Source organism: Arachis hypogaea, chromosome 15 (assembly GCF_003086295.3).
Source record: "Arachis hypogaea cultivar Tifrunner chromosome 15, arahy.Tifrunner.gnm2.J5K5, whole genome shotgun sequence".
In the NCBI taxonomy this organism is placed as follows: domain Eukaryota; kingdom Viridiplantae; phylum Streptophyta; class Magnoliopsida; order Fabales; family Fabaceae; genus Arachis; species Arachis hypogaea.
Genome location: NC_092050.1, coordinates 49,414,765 through 49,421,911, shown reverse-complemented (window position 1 = coordinate 49,421,911; position 7,147 = coordinate 49,414,765). Strand labels below are relative to the sequence as shown.

Sequence of the window (7,147 nt, the reverse complement as noted above, 5' to 3'; positions counted from 1 at the left end):
TGGTTAGTTGAACGGAGTTGTGTCCACACATAGTAGAGAGCCATAATAATGATTCCATACAATAACAAAGAGTACTACATTAATGTGATCACAATTTCGTCCACCAAGTTTTTGGCGCCATTGCCGGGGATTGTTTGAGTTTGGACAACTGACGGTTCATCTTGTTGCTCAGATTAGGTAATTTTCTTTTTATTTTATTTTCAAAAAAATTTTTTCAAAAATATTTCTAAAATTTACTCATCTGTTTTCGAAAAAAAAAAATAAATAATAAAAATATTTTCAAAAAAAAAATGTTTTCAAAAAGAAATTATTCTATGGTTTCAGAATTTTTAAGAATGAATTCTAGCGTTTCATGAAGCATGTTGAAGCCTGGCTGGCTGTAAAGCCATGTCTCAATCCTTATACCCAAGAGAAGAGCTTCTTTATCTTTCTTAGCCAATTGGCTATTGAATGTAAGGAATGTCAGGCGTGTCATGTCTGAGTTACATACTAAAGCTTGGCTGGCTATTAAGCCATGCCTGACCCTTTGATTAGAGCTTTAGAACATAAGATTCCTGGAATTCATATTAAAAATTTTGGAATCCTTATTTTTCCTTTTAATTTTCGAAAAATAAAATAAAAATCCAAAAAAATTAGAAAATCATAAAAATCAAAAATATTTTCTGTTCCTTGTTTGAGTCTTGAGTCACATTATAAGTTTGGTGTCACTTGCATATGCATCTAGCATTTTTCGAAAATATCATGCATTCATAGTGTTCTTCATGATCTTCAAGTTGTTCTTGGTAAGTCTTCTTGTTTGATCTTGATGATTTTTGTGTTTTGTGTCTTTTCATGTTTATCATATGCATTCTTGAATTCTTAGTGTCTAAGCATTAAAGAATTCTAAGTTTGGTGTCTTGCATGTTTTCTTTGCATTAAAAATTTTTCAAAAATATGTTCTTGATGTTCATCATGACATTCAAAGTGTTCTTGGTGTTCATCTTGACATTCATAGCATTCTTGCATGCATTCATTGTTTTGATCTAAAAATTTCATGCATTGCATATTTTTCATGTTTTCATAAAAATTCAAAAAATCAAAAAAATATCTTTCCTTTTTTCTCTCATCAAATTCGAAAATTTGAGTTGACTTTTTCAAAAATTTTTAAAAATCAAGTTGTTGCCAATGAGTCAAATCAAATTTTCAATTTGAAATTCTTATCTTTTTCAAAATCTTTTTCAAAAATCAAATCTTTTTCAAAATTCTTAGTTATTTTCGAAAATTCCAAAAATATTTTTCAAAAATCTTTTTCTTATCTTATATCATAATTTTCGAAAATAACATAAATAATTAATGTTTTGATTCAAAAATTTGAAGTTTGTTACTTGCTTGTTAAGAAAGATTCAAACTTTAAGTTCTAGAATCATATCTTGTGATTTCTTGTGAATCAAGTCATTAATTGTGATTTTAAAAATCAAATCTTTTTCAAAACTAACTTCAATCATATCTTTTCAAAAATATCTTCTTATCTTATCTTTTTCAAAAATATCTTTTCAAAATATCTTTTCTAACCTCCTAACTACTTATCTTTGCAAAATTGGTTTTCAAAATTTGTTTCAACTAACTAACTAACTTTTTGTTTGTTTCTTAACTTTTTCAAAACCACCTAACTAACTCTCCCTCTCAATTTTCGAAAATATCCTCCCTTTTTTCAAAATTTCTTTTTAATTAACTAATTATTTTTATTTTTTTTATTTCAAAAAAAAAAATTTTCGAAAAATACTAACTAATTTTTCAAAAACCATTTTCAAAAATCACTAACCCCTTTTCAAAAATGATTTTCAAAAATTCCCTCCTTCTCTCTCATCCTATTCTATTTATTCATTCATTAACTAACATCTCTTCCTCACATCATCACCAAATTCGAACCCCCTCTTCTATCTGTGTTCGAATTTCTTCCTCTTTTCTTCTACTCACATAAGGGATCCCTATACTGTGGTATAAACGATCTCTATTATTATTATTATCATTTTTCTATCCATTCTTCCTTGTATTATGAGCAGGAGCAAGGATAAGAACATTCTTGTGGAAGCAGATCCAGAACCTGAAAGGACTCTGAAGAGAAAATTAAAGAGAAGCTAAAATACAACAATCCAGAGAAAACCTTTCAGAAATTTTCGAACAGGAAGAGGAGATGGCAGTCGAAAATAATAATAATGCAAGGAGGATGCTTGGTGACTTTACTGCACCTAATTCCAATTTACATGGAAGAAGCATCTCCATTCCTGCCATTGGAGCAAACAACTTTGAGCTGAAACCTCAATTAGTTTCTCTGATGCAGCAGAACTGCAAGTTTCATGGACTTCCATCTGAAGATCCTTTTCAGTTCTTAACTAAATTCTTGCAGATATGTGATACTGTTAAGACTAATGGAATAGATCCTGAAGTCTACAGGCTCATGCTTTTCCCTTTTGCTGTAAGAGACAGAGCTAGATTATGGTTGGATTCTCAACCCAAAGATAGCCTGAACTCTTGGGATAAGCTGGTCACGACTTTCTTAGCCAAGTACTTTCCTCCTCAAAAGCTGAGCAAGCTTAGAGCTGATGTTCAAACCTTCAGACAGAAAGAAGGTGAATCTCTCTATGAAGCTTGGGAAAGATACAAACAGTTGACCAAAAAGTGTCCTTCTGACATGCTTTCAGAATGGACCATCCTGGATATATTCTATGATGGTTTATCTGAGCTATCAAAGATGTCACTGGACACTTCTGCAGGTGGATCCATTCACCTAAAGAAAACGCCTGCAGAAGCTCAAGAACTCATTGACATGGTTGCTAATAACCAGTTCATGTACACTTCTGAAAGGAATCCTGTGAATAATGGGACGCCTATGAAGAAGGGAGTTCTTGAAGTTGATACTCTGAATGCCATATTGGCTCAGAATAAAATATTGACTCAGCAAGTTAATATGATTTCTCAGAGTCTGCATGGAATGCAAGCTGCATCCAACAGTACTCAAGAGGCATCTTCTGAAGAAGAAGCTTATGATCCTGAGAACCCTGCAATAGCAGAGGTAAATTACTTAGGTGAACCTTATGGAAACACCTATAACTCAACATGGAGAAATCATCCAAATTTCTCATGGAAGGATCAAAAGCCCCAACAAGGCTTTAATAATGGTGGAAGAAACAGGTTTAGCAATAGCAAGCCTTTTCCATCATCAACTCAGCAACAGACAGAGAACTCTGAACAAAATGCTTCTAATTTAGCAAATCTAGTCTCTGATCTATCTAAGGCCACTGTAAGTTTCATGAATGAAACAAGATCTTCCATTAGAAATCTGGAAGCACAAGTGGGCCAGCTGAGTAAAAGGATCACTGAAATCCCTCCTAGTACTCTCCCAAGCAATACAGAAGAGAACCCAAAAGGAGAGTGCAAGGCCATTGACATAAGCGCCATGGCCGAACCTGTGAGGAAAGGAGAGGACGTGAATCCCAAGGAGGAAGACCCCCTGGGACGTCCAGTGGTCAATAAGGAGCTTCCCTCTGAGGAACCAAAGGACTCTGAGGCTCATCTAGAGATCATAGAGATTCCATTGAACCTCCTTATGCCCTTCATGAGCTCTGATGAGTATTCCTCTTCTGAAGAGAATGAGGATGTCACTGAAGAGCAAACTGCCAAGTTTCTTAGTGTAATCATGAAGCTGAATGCCAAATTGTTTGGCATTGATGCTTGGGAAGTTGAACCTCCCTTGTTCATCAATGAACTAAGTGATCTGGATCAACTGACATTGCCTCAGAAGAGACAGGATCCTGGAAAGTTCATAATACCCTGTACCATAGGCACCATGATCTTTAAGGCTCTGTGTGACCTTGGTTCAGGAATAAACCTCATGCCCCTCTCTGTAATAGAGAAACTGGGAATCTATGGGGTGCAAGCTGCTAAAATCTCACTAGAGATGGCAGATAGCTCAAGAAGACAGGCTTATGGACACGTAGAAGATGTATTGGTAAAAGTTGAGGGCCTTTACATCCCTGTTGATTTCATAGTCCTGGATACTGGAAAGGAAGAGGATGAATCCATCATCCTAGGATGACCTTTCCTGGCCACAGCAAGAGCTGTGATTGATGTTGACAGAGGTGAAATAGTCCTTCAATGGAATGAGAACTCCCTTGTATTCAAAACTCAAGGATCTCCCTCTGCAACCATGGAGAGGAAGCATGAAAAGCTTCTCTCAAAGCAGAGTCAACCAGAGCCCCCACAGTCAAACTCTAAGTTTGGTGTTAGGAGGCCACAACCAAACTCTAAGTTTGGTGTTGAACTCCCATATCCAAACTCTAAGTTTGGTGTTGGAGAGTTTCAACAAAGCTCTGCACATCTGTGAGGCTCCATGAGAGCCCACTGTCAAGCTATTGACATTAAAGAAGCGCTTGTTGGGAGGCAACCCAATGTTTATCTAATTCTTATTTTTATTGTTTTTCATGTTTTCTTAGGTTCATGATCATGTGGAGTCACAAAATAAATATAAAAATTAAAAACGGAATCAAAAACAGCAGAAGAAAAATCACACCCTGGAGGAGCATCTGTCTGGCGTTCAAACGCCAGAACAGAACATAGTTCTGGCGCTGAACGCCCAGAATGGGAGCATCCTGGCGCTGAACGCCCAGAACAAGCATGGTTCTGGCGTTCAACGCCAGAAGTGGCAGCAAATGGGCGTTGAACGCCCAAAATGGGCACCATCCTGGCGCTGAACGCCTAGAGTTGTGTGCAAGGGCATTTTACATGCCTAAATTGGTGCAGGGATGTAAATGCCTTGACACCTCAGGATCTGTGGACCCCACAGGATCCCCACCTACCTCATCATCTCTCTTTCCATTCATGATCATCCCTTCTGTTATCCATTTACCACTCACATCCATACACCCACTACCTTCAAAATTCAACATCTCTCCCCCACCCAATCCCACCCATATGGCCGAATACACACTCCCATCCATCTCCTCCATATCTTCTTCATTCTTTCTTCTTTTGCTCGAGGGCGAGCAACATTCTAAGTTTGGTGTGGTAAAAGCATAGCTTTTTTGTTTTTCCATAACCATTGACGGCACCTAAGGCCAGAGAGGCCTCTAGAAAGAGGAAAGGGAAGACAAAAGCTTCCATCAAGGGTCTATAGCTCAGTGGTAGAACATTGGACTGCAAATCAAGAGATCCCTGAGATACCTCAGGGGATACATTTTCTTCCACACAATTATTGGAAGCAACTAAGGGTGGAACATCAAGAGCACTCCATCATCCTTCATGAAATCAAAGAAGATCTAAAAGCAATGAAGGAGGAGCAGCAAAGACAAGGAAGAGACATAGAAGAGTTCAAGGACATCACTAAGGTGGATTCATTCCTTGTTCTTATTACTTCTGTTTTTCGTTTTCTATGTTATGTGCTTATCTGTGTTTGTGTCTTCACTACATGATCATTAGTAGTTAGTAACTTTGTCTTAAAGATATGAATGTCCTATGAATCCATCACCTCTCTTAAATGAAAAATGTTTTAATTCAAAAGAACAAGAAGTACATGAGTTTCGAATTTATCCTTGAACTTAGCTTAATTATATTGATGTGGTGACAATGCTTCTTGTTTTCTGAATGAATGCTTGAACAGTGCATATGTCTTTTGAAGTTGTTGTTTAAGAATGTTAAATATGTTGGCTCTTGAAAGAATGATGACTAGGAGACATGTTATTTGATAATCTGAAAAATCATAAAAATGATTCTTGAAGCAAGAAAAAGCAGCAAAGAACAAAGCTTGCAGAAAAAAAAAAAGGCGAAAAAAAAATGTAGAAAAAAAAAAGAAAAAGCAAGCAGAAAAAGCCAATAACCCTTAAAACCAAAAGGCAAGGGCAAATAAAAAGGATCCCAAGGCTTTGAGCATCAGTGGATAGGAGGGCCTAAAGGAATAAAATCCTGGTCTAAGCGGCTAAACCAAGCTGTCCCTAACCATGTGCTTGTGGCGTGTAGGTGTCAAGTGAAAACTTGAGACTGAGCGGTTAAAGTCAAGGTCCAAAGCAAAAGAAGAGTGTGCTTAAGAACCCTGGACACCTCTAATTGGGGACTTTAGCAAAGCTGAGTCACAATCTGAAAAGGTTCACCCAATTATGTGTCTGTGGCATTTATGTATCCGGTGGTAATACTGGAAAACAAAGTGCTTAGGGCCACGGCCAAGACTCATAAAGAAGCTGTGTTCAAGAATCATCATACTGAACTAGGAGAGTCAATAACACTATTCGAAATCTGAAGTTCCTATAGATGCCAATCATTCTGAACCTCAATGGATAAAGTGAGATGCCAAAACTATTCAAGAGGCAAAAAGCTATAAGTCCCGCTCATATGATTGAAGCTCTGTTTCATTGATAGTTTGGAATTTATAGTATATTCTATTCTTTTTATCCTATTTTGATTTTCAGTTGCTTGGGGACAAGCAACAATTTAAGTTTGGTGTTGTGATGAGCGGATAATTTATACGCTTTTTGACATTGTTTTTAGTATGTTTTTAGTAGGATCTAGTTACTTTTAGGGATGTTTTTAATAGATTTTGTGTTAAATTCACATTTCTAGACTTTACTATGAGTTTGTGTGTTTTTCTGTGATTTCAGGTATTTTCTGGCTGAAATTGAGGGACTTGAGCAGAAATCAGATTCAGAGGTTGAAAAAGGACTGCTGATGCTGTTGGATTCTGACCTCCCTGCACTCAAAGTGGATTTTCTGGAGCTACAAAACTCGAAATGGCGCACTTCCAATTGCGTTGGAAAGTAGACATCCAGGGCTTTCCATCAATATATAATAGTCTATACTTTGGCCAAGAATTGACGACGTAAACTGGCATTCAACGCCAGCCTTCTGCCCAAATCTGGCGTCCAGCGCCAGAAAAGGATCCAAAACCAGAGTTGAACGCCCAAACTGGCACAGAAACTGGCGTTCAACTCCACAAATGACCTCTGCACGTGCTACACTTAAGCTCAGCCCAAACACACACCAAGTGGGCCCCGGAAGTGGATTTATACATCAAATACTTACTCATGTAAACCCTAGTAGCTAGTTTATTATAAATAGGACCTTTTACTATTGTATTAGGCATCTTTGGACGCCTGGTTCTTAGATCAGAGGGGCTGGCCAT

General features: G+C 37.3%; 1 non-coding gene across 1 annotated transcript; it reads right to left on the bottom strand.

The window, feature by feature from the left end:
- Positions 1-2,569: 2,569 nt before the first annotated feature.
- On the bottom strand, positions 2,570-2,677 carry LOC112753416 (small nucleolar RNA R71). Its single transcript, XR_003177804.1, has one exon. It is a non-coding gene; the product is annotated as a small nucleolar RNA R71 (small nucleolar RNA).
- Between the last annotated feature and the right edge of the window lie 4,470 nt (positions 2,678-7,147).